Below are 18,865 nucleotides of genomic sequence, written 5' to 3'. Positions count from 1 at the left end.
TACTGTGTAACAATATGGCCTTGAGGCTATTTAACAGCACAAACAACACATTATAATAAACAATATTATTACAGAAAATGTGGGATAAATTATAGTATTCAGGACTGACGTTTATGAGGGGGACCAACCTTTAAAAATATTGTTTGTTTGCCATTACTTTTGTGTTGGTAGCATTCAGTACTTCCAGCTTTTCATTTAATTTTTGTTTAAGGGAAGGCTGTCTCCCTTTCCTGGCTACCAAGCAAATTTAATAACTTTTAATAGCTTTTATTGAAATAATGTTTGGGCAGCTATACTTTTATTGGGCTTTTACTATACATTAACACACTGACCATAATTTAAATTACTTTTTACTTTTATTTTTACATGCTTATGTACATGGGTTTGAAACACGTGTTTTAATTAAATTAATTACAGGTGGTTCTAAAATTTACACTTTTATACCTTTTGGCCATTCTACCAATACACCATATAACCCTTATATCACTAAAACATTGTTTTATTTCTGTTACAAATGTTTTGAGCACCCAAGTGCAAGGCAAAAGGGCTACCCATGCCCCTCCTGGTATCCTTATTTGTAGTCTTGCCTATTTTAAGCTTTTTGCCCAATGCTTAGGAGTGTTTTAGCTTAAAATGAATTGTCTTTTCCGCTGGTGCTCTCCACTTTGGGATGTTATTTATAAACAAACACAAAAAGGGGTTTACAGGTGGAAAAAGAATAAAAATATTAAACTAAAATAGTTACCAATTTTCAGTCCCAAAGTACCATATTAGTATGGGTTTGTCAAATTTGTTTGTACTAAGGAAATTCTTTGTTCCAGAGGGATTTTTTGGCACTTATGTTTGTTTGGTTTTTTTTTACTGTTTTGCAGTAAAGTAGCTGCTAGTGTTACATTAATGAGTTCCTGTCTTTCCATTTTTTCTGGAGTGTGTTTAGGGCTGTGTGTTGTGTTAACCGGTGAGTGAGAAGTGCCTTTGCTCGAACCCTTTTTTCGGTTCGTGGTAACAACAAATATTTTATATTGTTAAGCTACAGTATTTGCTTGATTGTTCCAGGTGCGTTTGGCACCTGATTTGCTGTTATGTGACTTTATTACCTGTGGATGCTTTTTTGCTAACAGATTAGCATTTTTTTTATTTTTACCTTTTTGCATCATTTGTAAATACAGTTTAAACGCTTATTCATTTTTTTTTGCTTAATGCTGCATCCTTTTGTTAAACATAATACACAACAATGCTAGCAAGAAGACAAACACCACAAGACAACACAAAACATCAGACATGAGACATAGAAGGCCAAAAAACACAATCTTTGTCGCAACAGTAGATCCATGATATTTTGAGTTGCTCCTCAGTTGGTCCCAGAGTTTTGGGTTTTGTTGGGGTGCAGGAGGTTGTTTCTTTGAAGCTCTGAAAGACAAGAAGAACATTTTCCTAGCGCTTTGGAGAGGGGGTGGCAGATTATTGCGTAAAATACTTTTTGGTTTGGGGTTTGTTTTTTTTGCTAATTGCAGGCAAAACAGAGGAATTACCCCTATACTTTCCTGTGGTTTTGTTCTGTAAGCAGGCCAGGTTTTGATGGCTTCTGCCCTGTAAGGGTTTAGAGTGAATTATCCTACTATTTAGTTATTAAATTAATGAGGTGGTGTACCTTAATCTCCTTATACACAGACCAAGTTTGTAATAGTTTCTTTGCTATGCTAAGCGTTAAATTTATTTACAGGTAATAGCCGAGAAGCATTATTACTGGAATGTTTTGTGGGGGTTTTTTGTGCTCACAGTTTTTAATGTACTTTTATTAAAGTGACAGTGACAGTCTGATTACTTAAAGCCATCTTAAAGCTCAGGTTTTTTTAACATGCATACTTTCCTGCACCTTCCCCCTGCTGTTGCTCTAGAGGGCACGGTTTCTTTTTTTATTTTTACTGCAGCTTTTGGCTGCCCCTTATTACATTCCCAGCTTTGGTCTTTTTAAAAAAAATAAACTTTATAAAGCATTGTGGTACCTTAAGGGTTAAATGCTAAATACTAAAGCCAACTAGTACTAGTTACCTGTGTCTGGCAAAAGTGTCTATTAATTTTGCAACTTTTATAACTTTGAATAAACGTTGAATAAAAAAATGTCAAATGGATTTTTAGTGGCATTATTTAAAAACAAACCAACCAACTCAAACCAACTTATTTTAAACCTACAAAACAGGATTTTACAGGAGTGTTGGTTTAGGTTTTTATAATTTTTACATATATATAAATTTTACACACATATATATTGCTTTGCACTGCTTTAATTATTTTACACAGCTATAAATAGCACACATTCCCTTTTATACATTTGGAGGCAATTAAATCTCAATAGAAAACCCTTATTTTCTTTTAGTGAATTTGACTAAATTGTCCATGGTCAAATGATTTAACTCAGATTGTTCCTCTGCCTGCAGCTTTACAGACCATTTTTTTTTAGAAAGGGGCCCATTTTTTTTCAAATGGCTGCAAAGAAACATTTTTTTTCCTATAACACCTGCCTTTAACATTTTTACAACATTCAGCTGCTTACTTCCCTTTAGCCTCTGCAGAGTTAACTTTTTACTTTTTCCCATAAATCACTTGCTTATTTTCCCAAATGACACCTCCATTAGCTCAGATATCACCATTCCAAGTATTGTCCCAGGGATCTGCATTCTCCATGCCTGTACTTACTGCTTCTCTTTCTCCTGCTACTATCCCCTCAGAGCTCCCAACCTGTCTTCCAATCTTTTAATTTGTTGCCAGTCTGCTTGTCTGGGCCTGAGCTGGCTTTTCTTGCTGAACTGTTCCTCCTCCTGGGCACAGGCTTTTTTTGTTATTAATTTAGCAAAGAGGAGGAGCTCCTCAACTAGACCCCACACCTCCTGGTCCCTTTTCTTTTCCTTCTACTTGTTTTAACTTTGGGTATCTGTAGTAGTTGTAATTTTTGTTTGTGTTACCACTGCAACAGCATTCTGGCTATTAGAGAGAGAATCTGCCCAGATATCGCCTTCCCAATTTTCAGTGGGACCCCCAAAGTCTACCCATTCAGGGATTTCAGTTATGCCACTCACTGATGTCACAGCTGCAACTTAACTGATTGCAAACCCCAGTTTTTGTCTTAAATGTTTAATGAGTGATTCACAGTGGTTATGGTCAGCGGGGGCTCTCCCTTGCTCTAAAGGTAACTTTTTGACTATTCCCTGTAAAACCTGATTCTATTTTTGTATTTTAAATTTTTTCTTTATTTGTTTAGACAATCCCTTTTCTTTTATGTTGACTTCTCTTAGGGTATCTTTGAGAATGTCTAACTGACTTTGGACCCCGATAGCCAGTATTTTTTATTTATTAATTTCTTGTTTAGATATACTATGTTTTTCATGCAGTACGACATTTTCCTCTTCATGGTTAGCCAAGTGGAAGAATGCCTCATTGCATGCTTTCTACCATAGCCAAATTTGCAGCCGAGTCCCTTTTTATCGGGGTTGATGGCCTATAGACCAACAGGTATTTTGCCAATCTATTTTCCAAATCACCTATAGTATGAACATCAGCTAATGCATGTTCAGTTCATGGGCTGTGCCCAAATTTTTGCAAAATGTTCTTAAAAGGAGTAGTTTCCTATATGAATGGTAATTTGTTTAAAATAAATAAATACTATAGAGAGGTGAGAAATAACAGACCTCAACCCTATTGCCCTCTGCAAATTTGTGTACACAGAGTGAATCCCTTACCTCTCTCTAAAAGTGCAAAGTTTCAAACAGTTCAATGAATAAAAGATTGTTGGGCGTGGAATAGATCTGAAGAAGGAGAAGACGTCTGGAGAAATGCGAGTGGGGAGGGACAAGCAGTAGAAACAAAAGTGAAACTATTTGAGCAGCAATATTCCAGAAGTCTTGAGGTCTTTCTGAGTGTAGCCTTCATTGATTTGAGATCTATCATACCATTCTCTCATTAGAAGGGAAAACCTATAATGGCAGCAGGCCACAAAAGAGACACAGTTTGGGAATATTTTAATGAAGTTCCTCTACCTGTGTGTAAGACAGACAGTGCAACAAAGAAATGCAAGGCCTGGTTGTCCAAATGAAACAACATCATGAGAAGTGTTTCTCCTCAAGAGGAAGCTACGTTGAAAATGATGAAAGGGACATGTCTGAAGATGCAGGATCTTCAGGTTGGTCAACTTTTTTATTTCATACTTCTTTCTTAAGGATTACACTGGTCTACAATTTTTGAGAAGTCGTCTGCTTCAGAGATAAAATGTGCTATTTATTATGTATTTTGATGTGCTGAATTCAAATATGACAATTAAAACAACTGATTGGCTACTGTTTCTAAGATATTTAAGTTTTTACATTTTATGTCTATGTATATTGTGTAGATAGTAGAGTTTTAATCATAAATTGTAAACCTAGGTCTTTTCATGTGTTTATGGTTGCTTTACATGATAATATTTCACCTGTCCTGTTTATGTAACACTTTAAAAATCAGCAAAAGGGTTATCTAACTAAAATTTATTATAAAACAAAAGGCAAAAAAATATTATGTACATAGTTTAGGCCTATTCAGTGTCTACTCAGCGCTTCTTGGCTTGTCTCTTGTATTCATTAAATGGAGCATCTCTTGTCACTGTCCAGCAACAGTCTGCAAGCATTGATGGACTCCATTTGCCCTAATTGCGTTTCTCCATTGTTGCAATGTCCTGGTGAAATCACTCGCCGTGCTTATCGTTCACTGCTCTGCAGTTCGGTGGAAAAAAATCTAGATGAGAGTGCAAAAAATGTCTCTTTAGTGACATGTTGCAACCAAGGCTTTTGTATGCCTTGAGGAGGTTTTCCACCAACAACCTGTAGTTGTCTGCCTTGTTGTTTCTGAGAAAATTTATTGCCACTAACTGGAAGGCTTTCCATGCCGTCTTTTCCTTGCCACGCAGTGCATGGTCAAATGCATCATCTCGAAGAAGTTCACGAATCTGAGAACCAACAAAGACACCTTTCTTTATCTTAGCTTCACTTAACCTTGGAAATTTTCCACGGAGGTACTTGAAAGCTGCTTGTGTTTTGTCAATGGCCTTGACAAAGTTCTTCATCAGACCCAGCTTGATGTGTAAGGGTGGTAACAAAATCTTCCTTGATTCAACAAGTGGTGGATGCTGAACACTTTTCCTCCCAGGCTCCAATGACTGTCGGAGTGGCCAATCTTTCTTGATGTAGTGGGAATCTCTTGCACGACTATCCCATTCGCAGAGAAAACAGCAGTACTTTGTGTATCCAGTCTGCAGACCAAGCAAGAGAGCAACAACCTTCAAATCGCCACAAAGCTGCCACTGATGTTGGTCATAGTTTATGCACCTCAAAAGTTGTTTCATGTTGTCATAGGTTTCCTTCATATGGACTGCATGACCAACTGGAATTGATGGCAAAACATTGCTATTATGCAGTAAAACAGCTTTAAGACTCGTCTTCCATGAATCAATGAACAGTCGCCACTCATCTGGATCGTGAACGATGTTGAGGGCTGCCATCACACCATCGATGTTGTTGCAGGCTACAAGATCACCTTCCATGAAGAAGAATGGGACAAGATCCTTTTGATGGTCACGGAACATGGAAACCCTAACATCACCTGCCAGGAGATTCCACTGCTGTAGTCTGGAGCCCAACAGCTCTGCCTTACTTTTGGGTAGTTCCAAATCCCTGACAAGGTCATTCAGTTCACCTTGTGTTATGAGGTGTGGTTCAGAGGAGGAGGATGGGAGAAAATGTGGGTCCTGTGACACTGATGGTTCAGGACCAGAAGTTTCATCCTCTTCCTCTTCCTCTTCCTCGTCTGACTCAAGTGAGAATGATTCTGGTGCATCAGGAACCGGCAGTCCTTCTCCATGGGGTACTGGGCGTATAGCTGATGGAATGTTTGGATAATGCACAGTCCACTTTTTCTTCTTTGACACATCTTTCTCAACTGGAGGCACCATGCAGAAGTAACAATTACTGGTATGATCTGTTGGCTCTCTCCAAATCTTTGGCACTGCAAAAGGCATAGATTTCCTTTTCCTGTTCAACCACTGGCGAAGATTTGTTGCACAAGTGTTGCACCATATGTGTGGGGCCCACCTCTTGCCCTGATCTCCAATTTTGCAGCCAAAATAAAGGTGATAGGCTTTCTTAACCATAGTGGTTATACTGTGCTTTTGTGATGCAAAAGTCAGTTCACCACAAAAATAGCAGAAGTTATCTGCACTGTTCACACAAGTACGAGGCATCTCTGCTCACTTTTGCTAAACAGAAATGTGTCCCTTTGCAAAATCAAACACTGACAAATAAGAGAGCATGACACTGTATGTTTCTAGAGCTGATATAGGGCAATTTGTTCAGCAGAGTGATGTAAGCTTCATTATGATTGCATCATCCATAACTTCTAGGAATAACATGATGCAATTCATATCATGTATGATGCAATACCAGCTTCAGATTGCATCATTCATTGTTTTGCCTAAAAAGCAAGTACTGTCCAAACCCAGTCATAGATTTATTCATAGATCCAGTCAAAGATGTATTTTAGTCATTTCTGGTTTAAATTGAGATCCCTTCCCTTTATAACTCACTTATCCTCCGCTATTCCCACGTCAAGGGTTGTATATACTGATCCAATAGCAAATCTTGAAAACTAGAGCCAATCAACAATTTGAAGCGTCATTTTCGTTCTCAGTGACCCTGAATTAGTAAAGTTTGACTACATTTATTTCAGAAGCATTTTGCCTGTAGAGCAGAGTAATTAATGTTGGAAATGGAATAGGGCTCATTCATCCACAGTAAACTGATGGCCCACTTCCGGGGCAATATGAATTCCACAAATTTTAGTTTCTTCCAAAGTCTTAGATTTGTAGTAATTTGTGCATGTGGGTGGTTTTTATTTTTCTTTCTTACTGAGGGCTGGTCTACACTACGGGGGGAAATCGATCTAAGATACGCAACTTCAGCTACGTGAATAGCGTAGCTGAAGTTGAAGTATCTTAAATCGAATTACCTACCATCCTCACAGCGCGGGATCGATGTCTGCGGCTCCTCATGTCAACTCTGCTACCGCCGTTCGGGTTGGTGGAGTTCCGGAGTCGACAGGAGCGCGTTCGGGGATCGATATATCGCGTCTAGATGAGACGCGATATATCGATCCCCGAGAAATCGATTGCTACCCGCCAATACGGCGGGTAGTCTGGATGTACCCTTATACAAATGCCTTAAAGTATTCTTTGTGAAAATTGGCAGTTTAACTGTAGAAAACAAGGAAAGTGGTAAGGACAGAGTAATCTGACATTATAAACACTCCTGTGTCTGGCATAGTTTCTGCTGCACTAGCACAAGAAAATGCAGGAACAACCTGTTATGGGACATTTCAGAATTTTCTGCTTCTAGTAAATATAGAATATACACATTCTACTTCTCTTATGATTGCTCCCACTCCAGCTCATTGGAGCCTAGGGTTGCCAACTGGGTCAGACCGTCTGCCATTGCCACAAATAACATCCGGTTCATCCAACCTGACCAAGTTGGCAAACCTATGGGAACCAGAACTGCACAGAAGGGCTTTTAGGGGATGAAGGGAAGGAAGAGAAAGATGGAGATATGCAAGCGCTCCTCTCTTCTTCACTCCTAGGGCTGGGGCATTTGATTCAGTCATCCCTTCACTTGGGGAAGCAGAGAGGAATATTTCACACTTTATACCGTTACAGCTCCTACCCCCTCTGCCCCACTCCAGTTACTTTCTTTTACTTCTTCTAACACAGCTCCAGAGATCATCATAGGAGATATACCAATCTCCTAGAGCTGGAAGGGACCTTGAAAGGTCATCAGATCCAGCCCCCTGCCTTCACTAGCAGGACCAAGTACTGATTTTTGCCCCAGATCCCTAAGTAGCCCCCTCAAGGATTGAACTCACAACCCTAGATTTAGCAGGCCAATGCTCAAACCACTGAGCTCTTTCAAGACATTTTGGAACCAGAGCAAATGGAATCTGTTATTCTCCCTTCTGGCTTTAATACAGATATATAAACAAACTATACAAATATATGAATCTGCAAACATACGCCCTCCATTTCCAGGAGGGAGCCGAGAGCTTGCCACACCCATATATTCATTTGTCTATTTGCACTGAAGATTCTGGCTTTCTCCATAGAATTTGATTGACTGTAATATGATCTTAGCTCACTAAAAGTATCATTCACTGTGGACTCACCATGAGGCACTGGAAAGAGCTTGTTTAGGCTGAGTTTCAGGTGTTTTCTTCCACTCAGAAACGGAGGACACCAGTTCTCTGAAATCTGCTGTGATCAGAACATAGTTTCACTTTTGCATGTGGCCCCTGCCTTTCCTGTCTCTTCAAAAGCCGGGTTAGCCCTGCCCTTTTCCCAGATGGGGAAAACATTCTTAAATTGAAGCTAAGGTTAATTATGTAGTGACAGCGGGTGTCCATAGTAACTGGTGGGCCTGCAGGTAGCCAGGCACCATCCCCAGCGTGCACACAGCCTTCTATTCTCATTGGTTTTTTGTGGAGGGGTTAAGTGAAAACCTGGGAAGCTGTTTGTCGGGGGTGTCACAGGGAAGACTTATGTTGGGGAAGTGGTAAGAAAAACAGGAACCCTCTCCCCACCATGGCCTCTTTCAGAATGAAAATCTAGCACTTTACAGGAAAGGGCTGGAAGGGAGAAAACAACTAGAGCTGCAAACTCATTAATTTATTGTGAATAGTGTGATTTTGGCGCCAGCTTTAATCCATATTGTGATGTTGTGAAAAGCTGCAGCCTTCTCACAGGTTTGGGAAGCAAAACAAGAGACCTTTGTTCTGTAGCCTCATGGACCGTACACTAAACTGCAAAGCTAAAAACCATGAGGTCTAGTCCCAGCTCTTTCATTTATTGCTAATATTTCTGCATCCTTTACACAGAGATCACTTGGACACGCTGCCACCCTAGCACAACTTCAGTGTGTTGCTCCCATCCTGCACCCTAGAACAGAGGATCTCAACCAGGCAAGGGGGTGTGTGGAGCCTTCTGATGGCTCAGTGGTTATGGTAGAAGGCAGGATGAAAAACAAACACCAGGTCGCAGCACCACTTGCTCAGGTGTGGCCATGATAGAGGGTGACCTAGCCACATTTGAGTGAGCAGCCCTGCAACCTGCCGCACAGGTTTGAAGAGTCACTCAGATTTGGCTTGGCTGCCCCAGGCAGAATCCACCACAGTAGACCCCTGCCTTGTTAATCTACAGCTAGAGTGGCCCCTGCCTTTATAACCCTTATTCTAAGCCAGGGGTCTCAAACTCAAATCACCACAGGGGCCATGTGAGGACTAGTACATTGGCCCGAGGGCTGCATCACTGACACCTTTTAATATAAAGATACAAAAGCCCCCCCTCCCTGACCCCGCCCCCACTCCACCCCTTCCATGAGGCCCCACCTCTGCCCCCCTCTTCTCACCCCTTCCCCACCCCCATTCCAACCCCTTCCCCAAAGTCCCCACCCCAACACCACCCCCTCCCTGTCCCATTCCAATCCCTTCCCCAAATCCCCGCCCCGGCCCCGCTTTTTCTACGTCTCCTCCCCTGAGCGCGCAGTTCCCTGCTCCTCCCGCTCCCTCCTGGAAATCACTAAGCACCGACAAACAGCTATTTGGCGGTGGGAAGAACCTGGAGGTAGGCAGAGGAGCAGGGATGTGGCACGCTGTGGGGGAGGGGTGCCACGGGGAAGAGGAGCTTGGCAGCCACAGGAAATAACTTCAGAGGAATGGAGGGGGTGGGGAGCTTGGCGGACTGCAGCAAATAACTCCATGGGCTGCATGTTTGAGGCCTCTGTTCTAAGCCAAGCTCTCATACCTTGGAGGTTGTGATGATGCTGCCTGTGGGAGCCAGCTGAGGTCACTCAATTAGGGTGAACTGCAAACAAAACAAGGCTGACAAACCCCAAATGCTGGTGGATATTCCAATACTTAGATTTACCAAACCAGAACAAAACAGCTTCTGTAGTACCTCACTGGCTACTCAGAAGTCCAAACAATGCAATTCCCTTAAAGTGCCCAACCTCAGGCTTGCATCCAGACACACCTATCAAACATATGATGATGATTACTGAAAATCTTTTCCCATCATATAAAAGAAAAGATTCTTCCAACCCCAAAGGATCAGCCACTTTGGCTGATCCCAGGTTCAGTTATAACTTAGATCTTACTCAAAATACACGCTATAGGCAATTCTTGTTAACTAAACTAAAATTTATTAAAAAAGAAAAGAGAGAGAGTGTTGGTTAAGCGACCAATATACAGATTTGAATTCAATTCTTGAGGTTCAGATACATAGCAAAGGTGAGCTTATAGTAGCCAAAAGTCCTTTTAGAAATAGTTCATAGGTTATAGTCCAATGTCCATATTTAGGGTATCTCCAGTCAATGACTGGGGATCTCAAGCCTTGTGGTTTAAGGTTTGTCCTCTTGAAACCCAAAGCAGATCTGAGATGAAGACGGATCGTGTCCCAAGGTTTTATACATTTCCTGCAGCCTTTTGGCCTGAGAAAACAATAGGCTTAACTCTCCTTCTTCTAAACATCATGGTAATTAGCACAGGATAATTTATCCATTAAACAGTTCAGATACAGGTTACCACAACCTTCAAAGAGAGATATAGACAATAATACTTTTTCCCTCAAGTGTCATCCTAAATACTGATATTCCTTTTTTTGATCTTTGAATCAAAGCAAAGACAAGACTTGTTTGCTTACATCACAAGACCTGAGCAAACATCTACCCTTCTACCTCTAACAATGCAGACTTGCATTTCAAAGCTCTATTCATTTACATATCTTCCTAACCAGTCTCTAAAGGGACCCTAACCCTAACCCTAATCCTAACCTAACCCTAACCCATGGGTCAGGTCAGTTTGTGAGTTTAACTCTTTCTGGCCCTGTCACCTTTCAATGCCAAATTATATTACACTCATAGCGTCACAGAGGTCACTATCATTTGTCAGTTAGGGTATGTCTAAGCTGCACAGTTCACCCAGGCTCTTACCCAGGTTTGAGCCGTAACCTCCCCTGCCATCCACCTAGTAAAACATTTGACCTCAGCTTGGAGGTGCTCTAAGCCCGGGTGAGCTCACCCAGTTTGGGGATGGAACCCAGGCTCTGCTTTAAGTCAGGCTGGAACCCACCCACTTTCTCGTGAGGGTGCTGGCAAAAATCACTTGAGTGCTGATAGTCCTCCAACGCCCTTCCCACAAATCCCCGGAAGAACAAATAAGTTCTCCCACAATTGACTAGGAAAGAATCCTAGAGTGTCTCTGCACAGAGAGCCCTGGGATATCCCCCCAGATGCACACGGGTGAGTGCAGAAACTGAGAACACGGTAACACGGGTAGGACTTTACTGTGGGGATGCTCACTCCCAGGCTAGGCTAACCCAAGTGCTCAGACGTGGGTGCCAATCACCTGAGTCCACCGTGCAGTGTAGACATAGACTTTGATAAGTGACAGCTTGCACAAGGCCACAACAGAGAGACCTGGGAATAGAATCCAGATCACTAAGGGTATGACTACACTGCAATTAAAAACCTGTGGCTGGCCCATGCCAGCTGATCCAGGCTCATGGGGCCCTGTTTAATTGCAGTGTCGACGTTCAGGCTCAGACTGACCCCTGAGATCTGGGAACCTGACACCTTTTTTAGTCTTGGAGCATGAGCCTGCATCAGCTGACCTGGGCCAGCCGTGGGGGTTTTTGTAGCAGTGTAGACATATTTTAACTCACTTCCAGCTGCCACATCACACACTCACCACCCTGTTTTGCAGTAGACTGTGCACTCTCTAGGGCAGTGACTGTCTCTCATTGTGCATATATCGAGTGAGTAACACAATAAAGCCCAGATCTCACTAGGGTCCCCAAGGGACCTGCAGCTGGGGCCAAAATTGGCTGCTATCAATTAAGCATGTATTTGGATAAGATCTGAAATATTCATTAACCTGGGAGGTAATATGAACAATCCGTCCTCCGATTCTCTTCTAAGAAACCTACACTTTCCTTCATCTTTCTCTTGTTCCTAATGTATTTAAAGAATCTCTTCTTATTGCCTTTTATGTCCCTTGCTAAGTATAACTAATTTTGTGCCTTAGCCTCTCTGATTTTATCTCTGCATGCTCATGCTATTCTTTTATACTCCTTCTTGGCAATTTGTCCATGTTTCCACATTTTGTAGGATTCCTAACAATCTTTCCCAACTAATCTATAAACCAAGTAATTTCTCTTGACATGGGGTTTATCTGAAATATAATCCAGAATCAAGTTATTTCTGTAGCTCCCCAAACATGCTTGATACCTCAAAAATGTATATGAAAACACAGTCTCTGCCTCAAAATGCTTGAAACCTAATTATTTTGACCTTGTCTTGCATTCTTTACATACATTCCAATCAATGTGAACAGCAACAGGAATAAGGCTGCATAGTTAAGGCTGCATGATGTAAAATGATTTGTGTGTTTTGATCAATAACTGTTGATAATATTTAAATGTACATAATGTCATGTAAATGTGATCTGTGTTGCATAGTTCATGGAATTGTTACCTCCAAAAACAGTTATGTCCACAAATAGTGTGAATGTCCAGAAAAAACAAGTTTTTATCTGGACTAGAACAGGCTAAGGATTGGGAAAAGGGGAACGAGACACTCTGATAAAGCAAAGTCACTGTAAAGCCATAATAGATGGCCATCCTAGGATTGCCCCAGCCAGCTGGATTCCCCAAGTCGGAGATCTATACCACCACCACCCCAGCCCCAATATAGGACATAGGACCAGGAAAAGAAGGTACATCTGGAGAATTGTTGTGCTCCCATAATCTCTGGTTAGCAGTGGGACATAAACATGGCATACAGCTGCTTTTGACACCCCTTAAGTACTGTGACAACTGGAGCTGGGCTAGACACAAAAATAGGGCTCAGCTGCAAAGCATGACTAACCTGAACTACATGAGAACATGATCACTCTCTAGAAATATTGTAATGGAAAGTCATACTCCAAAGGAGAAGGTTTGTTTAGGCTGGTCCAGCAGAATAAAACCAGGAGTATTGGGCTGAAATTAAGAAGGAAAATACAGACTGAACCTCAGGAAAACTCTCCCAAATGTGAGAACTATCATATACTGTAGCAAAGTCTTCAAAAAGAAGCAGTTTTAGGATGTAACGAACAGATAAATGTTGAAAATGGAATGGAGCTCATTCATTCACAGTAAACTGGTATCCCCACTTACAGAGCAATATGAATAGCCACAAATTTTAGTTTCTTCCAAAATCTTAGATTTGTAGCAGTGTCTGCATGTTTATGGTTTGTTTTTATTTTTCCCACTTATTATACAAATGCCTTAAAATATTCCCTGTGAGAATGTGCAGTTTAATTGTGCAAAATAGAGGAAGTTTAAGAGTAGAATAATTTGACATTCAAGACGTTCATTTGATATTGTGCCTGCTGCACTAGTGAAGAAAATGAAGGAAAGACCTTCTGAGGGAGCTTTCAGAATTTTCTGCTTCTAGTAAAAGTAAAATAGACATATTCTACTTTTCCTTTAGCTAACATTTCTTGATGAGGAAGCTTAAATTGTAGGAAATATTTTGCTTTCTTCCCTTTACTATACTGAAGCAAAATCTGACAAGGTTTATTTTGTGAGATTACAGTGGCCATATCGTAAGCATTATAGGGGCCAGTTTACAAACTCTACCAATTCTCAGATGCACAATGTTTAACACAGTGGAATGTGAAGCCGACAGCTCTATCACATGTGCGAAGAGAAAGCTGAAGAGATAATTTTGCAAATCAAGCAACTCTAAACATAAATTACTTTATCTGCAAAACACAAAGCTAAAAGAACTAACTAGGGAGCCAATTCTGGAGGCCTCACTAAGGCAAAATGTATGTGTACATGCCATTGTTGCCCCCAGTCCCTGCAAACATTCCTCCAAAAGGGAGGCATTACAGGCTCCCTGGTAGGTCTGGTGAATATCACAGAGACGGGCTATTTCCCTCATCACTCATGACTGCTCCCACTCCAGCTCGCTGGAGGGAAGGAAGAGGAAGATGGAATATGCAGGTGCTCCTCCTTTCTTCACACCTAGGGCTTGAATGGCTGGTTCAGTCGTCCCTTCACTTAGGGAAGCAGAGAAGAACATTTTGCCCTTCATACCATTACAGCTCCTACCCTCCATATGGCTGCTGCACCTCAGTTACTTTCTTCTTCTAACACAGCTCCAGAGATCTTCCAAGACATTTTGGAAGCAGAGCAAATGGAATATGTTATTCTCCCTGCTGGCTTTAACACACATATATAAAAAAACTATATAAATATATAAACCTGCAAACAGGGCCGGCTCCAGACCCCAGCGCGCCATGTGCGCGTGTGGGGCGGCATTTTCCCGGGAGGGCGGCAGGCGGGTCCGGCAGACCTTCCGCAGTCATGCCTGCGGGAGGTCCATCGGAGCCCCAGGAGCAGCGGACCTCCTGCAGGCATGACTGCGGAGGGTCTACTGGTCCCGCAGCTCCAGTGGACCTCCCGCAGGCATGACTGCGGTCAGTTCGCTGGTCCCGCGGCTCGGGTGGACCTCCCGCAGGCATGACTGCGGAAGCTCAACCGGAGCCACCGGACCAGCGAACCCTCCGCAGCTGCGGGAGGTCCACTGGAGCCGCGGGACCAGCGGAGCCTCCGCAGTCATGCCTGCGGGAGGTCCGCTGGACCCGCGGCTCCGGCGCACCTCCCGCAGGCATGACTGCTTGGGGCAGCCAAATTCCTAGAGCCGCCCCTGCCTGCAAACATATGCCATCCATTTCAGGAGGGAGCAGAGAGCTTGCTACACCCATATATTCCTTTGTCTATCTGCACTGAAGATTCTGGCTTTCTCCGTAAAACTCGACTGACTGTAATATGATCTTAGCTCAATACAAATATCATGCACTGTGGACTCACCTTGAGGCACTGGAGAGAGCTTGTTTAGGCAGAATTTGAGATTTTTTTCCATCCAGAAATAGAGGACACTGATTCTCTGCAATCTGTTGTGATCAGAGCATAGTTTCACTTTTGCATGTGGCCCCTGCGTTTCCTGTCTCTTCAAAAGCAGTCACTGTTAGAACTAGCCCTGTCCCCTGTGGGAGAAAAAACACTCTTAAATTTAAGCCAGTGCATTGACAGTTGATGTCCAGAATAATTGGTGGCCTTGCAAACATCCACATTCCCCTCTCCTCCCCCCGGTGTCCACACAACCTTCTGTTCTCATTGGTCTTATTTTTAAAAGTGAAAGCAGAAGACCGGAAGTCCAAAGTGCAGGCAACGCAATGTTTACTGGGGTTAGTTCCTTAGCCAGCAATAGCTCTACATGCCAGCAGTCGGTTTCCCAGTGTTCTGTTCCCAGCTCTGATGCCACAGAGAGTTTACCCATGTCCCCACTCCCCAGCTCTGACCCCGCAGAGCCTGTGTCCCCGTTCCCCATTCCCACCTCTCTTTCTTAGCAGACCCAAATATACCTGAAGTACACGCCCCTAATCCCACCCCTTACAACTTATGGTCATGTTCCCATTCGGAGGCGCGTGAGTTTGGGGTCTTCATCCCACCTCTTCTGTATCCCATGGGAGGGGTAAGGAGTGAGGTCATGTTCTGGCCAAGGCCAGGCTTTCCTTTGGCTTTTAGTGTTTCTTATGCCTGGCCCCCATTCCCCCGTGCCCCTCCTAACTGGTTGCTTGACTTTGGCTTGAGAGAAAAGCCAGGCAGCCTTCCAGTGTATGCTCATATATTATACTCCCACCATACTCTGTAACACTTTTTACTCCATCTCTTATCACTTTTCACCCCATCTGCTTGTGGGCAGATGTAACACATAGTGTCTTTGTTCACACACATTAGTATAAGATATAAGAGTATCAAAAGGTCAAACCCAAAATTCTCTCTCAGGCTAACAAAGAGGCCTATATACCAACATCCCACCCGCTTTTGTTTTTCTTCTGTGTTCCACCTGCCCAGGTATCCCGGGAGAAGCACGGGACATATGGCAGCACGTTTCCTGATCGGGCCATGGATCCAGATGGAATGGGTCAGTGCTCCATTTGCCCCACTGCCCCCTGTGCAGTATAGTGTCCTGCACCTTCCCTCGTATGTCCATGCTGCACAGATATTCCAGTTTGTGTGTCAGACTTCCCATGGTGATGGGCCCAAAAAGGTTGGGTCCATGTTATCTGGTACACTTCAGTGGAGGACTTGGTATATTATTTATATGTTACAATTAGTGGTTGTGCTTTGTAAGTATGTGCTCCCTGTAACTGCCACAGTGTACATTGCAGGATTAGTATATTCAATAATAGGCCAACAGCCATAACAATTCTCAGTAACATGGAGAGCCCTGACCATTGTAATATAGTCCAACATCCAGGCCACCACCAAAAACACTGCTTCTCCTCCTTAGACAGGATTAAGATTTTTTTAATGCCATTCTGGAGAATTTACTTTAAATGTGTCCAGTTGTTGGCAGTTGCAGCGAGCTGTCCCTGCAGTGTTCATGTGTTTTTGTCCATATTTTGAGTCCACTGGATAGTCACAGAGAAATGGGGCACTGTTCAAGTCAGCTTGACTACTTGGTATGAAATTAGGTAATATGTGCCAGTTTGGTTATTTACAGCAATGAGTTCTACTGATGCATTCGTGCATCGTAGTTCCAATGGCAGCGTGTGGATGTGTGTAACTTGGTCATGTGCTAGAGTAATTGCACCCCCTAGTATTGTGTACATTCCCAGCAAAAGACCCCATGCCCTATATACATCACCCTTGATCACCCCCATTTTTCAATAGCCCATTGGTTCTGCCCCTCCATGGACACTGGGAGGCACATACTTGAATATATTTATGGACTGTGACAGTGTCAGGCTGGATGGCTACAGGAGAGTGATCCTGTTGGTATCCAGGAAGTGGGTGGGCTTTGCCCGCCCACAGCTAAAGGACCTCCCCCCAGCCTAGAGGGGAGGATCCATAGGTCTGTGATACCAAATAATTGTGCGGGACAACTAATGAAAGAACAGAAACACAGGGCTAAACGAAGGGAACCTGATGGGGACACTGATCAGAGAACCCCGGACAGCGCCCACTGCTCCTCGAAGGCATCAAGGGAGCCCACAGAAGCCGCCCAGAGGAACTCTGCCCGGATGTGTGAATGGACGGAGGAGCGGAAATAGGCCCCACAGTTGCAGGAAATCCCGTCAGCCAACCTCCTCTCCCTGATTTTGTAGATGGCCATTTTGGCCAGGGCCAGAAGGAGGTTGACAAGGAGGTCCTGCGACTTTGTGGGCCCATGGATGGGGAGCACGTATATGAACAGGTGAGAGGAAATGTGCAACCAAAAACATAATAATATATCCAAAAGCAGCTGGAATAGGGACTGCAACCTGGCACATTCCAGATACATGTGCGCCAGGGTCTCCCTCATGCTGCAGAAGGGGCAGGTGTCTGGGATGGGGGTAAACCATGCCAAGTACATGCCCATGTTCACGGCCACGTGAAGGAGCAGCCAACTGATATCCCCGGCGGGCCTCGGGACCAGAGCAGAGTATACGCTGGCCCACCAGTGCTCCTCTCCCTCTAGAGGTGGCACTTTGTGTTGGGGTGGGACACGAGGGTGAGGAAGTGAAGGGTGTGCAGCACGAGCATGTATAGATGTTTCCTTTGCGCGGTCTGGAAACAAACCAGCTGCAAGTCATGCAGCTGGCTCACGGTGAAGGGGCTGGGGGGCCAGTTGGGTCCACGGGGCAGGGGCCCGACAAAAAGGTCTGAAGGGCCCGGGGTGGAGGGTGGGCGGGTCGTGCCGTCGCACAGGACCCAGTTGAGGTAGGCCCGAGCAGTGAGCTGTAAAGTGCCCCTCACCTCCTGAAGTGCCCCCGGGAGGGGAATGTTCCACCTTGTAGCCGGGGGGACACCCCAGCTACTGACTGCCAGGAAGTTGCAGATCAGCAGGGGGCAGGGCCTGCCCTGGGGTACATAGAGATGTGTCCTGAAGGTGGAAGTTGAGATTCTGTCACCGCTGTGGTGGGAACAGACCCCAAGGACTCTGTAGCTGGAAGCAAGCCCAACCTGAGTGAAATGGGGGGAATTTTGCTGGCCAGTGAAGAGTCTGTCAAAGCTGGTAGCTGTGAGCCCATAGCCGGACTGGGGTCACCTTTTCTTTTGGGGGACACAGGAGTATCTGACCCAGAGGGGAGCCCAGAGAGGGAAGTCCAGACAGAAGGTGAGGGGGGACCAGAGAGTCCGCCCACCTTTTGTAGGGAGGATCTTTCCCAGGAGGAGGGTGAAAAGTCTGCATTTAAGATGCCAGACTCCTCTCCCGTGGATCAAGTTTTAAGGGAAAATTGGGGGTCAGATATCCTGGAGGGGGGAGTCCATCCAGCTGACCTGTTGGGAACAGAAAGTGCGGTGTCCAAAGGGGTCTTACCAATCCAAGGCACGCCACTGAAAGATGTTCCTGCTATGCTTGTAAGAGATAAAACTCTCTCCTCAAGGCAGGAGGAAGAAAAACTTTGCCTTATTTCACAAGTATGTGGGGTCCAGCCCAAAGAAATTCCAGAGGGAGAGGCTGAGGGCAGGCATGGTTGCAGTACACCCTTTCCTTGCCAGAGCCTCAAACACATGCCTGAATTAAAAGCCTTCTCCGAAGAGGCAGAAGAAGCTTCATCAGAGTGCCTAAAGAAATGGGAAAATGCAGTAAACACTAAACAATTTAACTAAACAAGGTAAATTGTGTGAACAAAGCCTGTCCATCATAGATTTGCTGTTAACCTTATGTCTTTTACTACTTCATCTATGGGTCAAGACAAA

The 18,865-nt window shown here is 43.8% G+C and overlaps 1 protein-coding gene across 1 annotated transcript in view; it reads right to left on the bottom strand.

The window, feature by feature from the left end:
• The window catches only part of LOC123368732 (NACHT, LRR and PYD domains-containing protein 3-like), a 111,125-nt gene extending 92,596 nt beyond the window's left edge, over window positions 1-18,529 (bottom strand). Inside the window, exons 1-3 of the mRNA XM_045013792.1 lie at window positions 18,483-18,529; window positions 14,984-15,159; window positions 8,236-8,323 (exon numbers count right to left, since the gene is read on the bottom strand). The gene's annotated coding sequence lies outside the window, so the exon portion shown is untranslated. The remainder of the gene's footprint in view (window positions 1-8,235; window positions 8,324-14,983; window positions 15,160-18,482) is intronic.
• Between the last annotated feature and the right edge of the window lie 336 nt (window positions 18,530-18,865).

This window comes from Mauremys mutica, chromosome 4 (genome assembly GCF_020497125.1).
Source record: "Mauremys mutica isolate MM-2020 ecotype Southern chromosome 4, ASM2049712v1, whole genome shotgun sequence".
Taxonomy (NCBI): Eukaryota; Metazoa; Chordata; order Testudines; family Geoemydidae; genus Mauremys; species Mauremys mutica.
The sequence above is the reverse complement of the archived record's forward strand: the minus strand, read 5'-3'. Positions and strand labels throughout refer to the sequence as shown.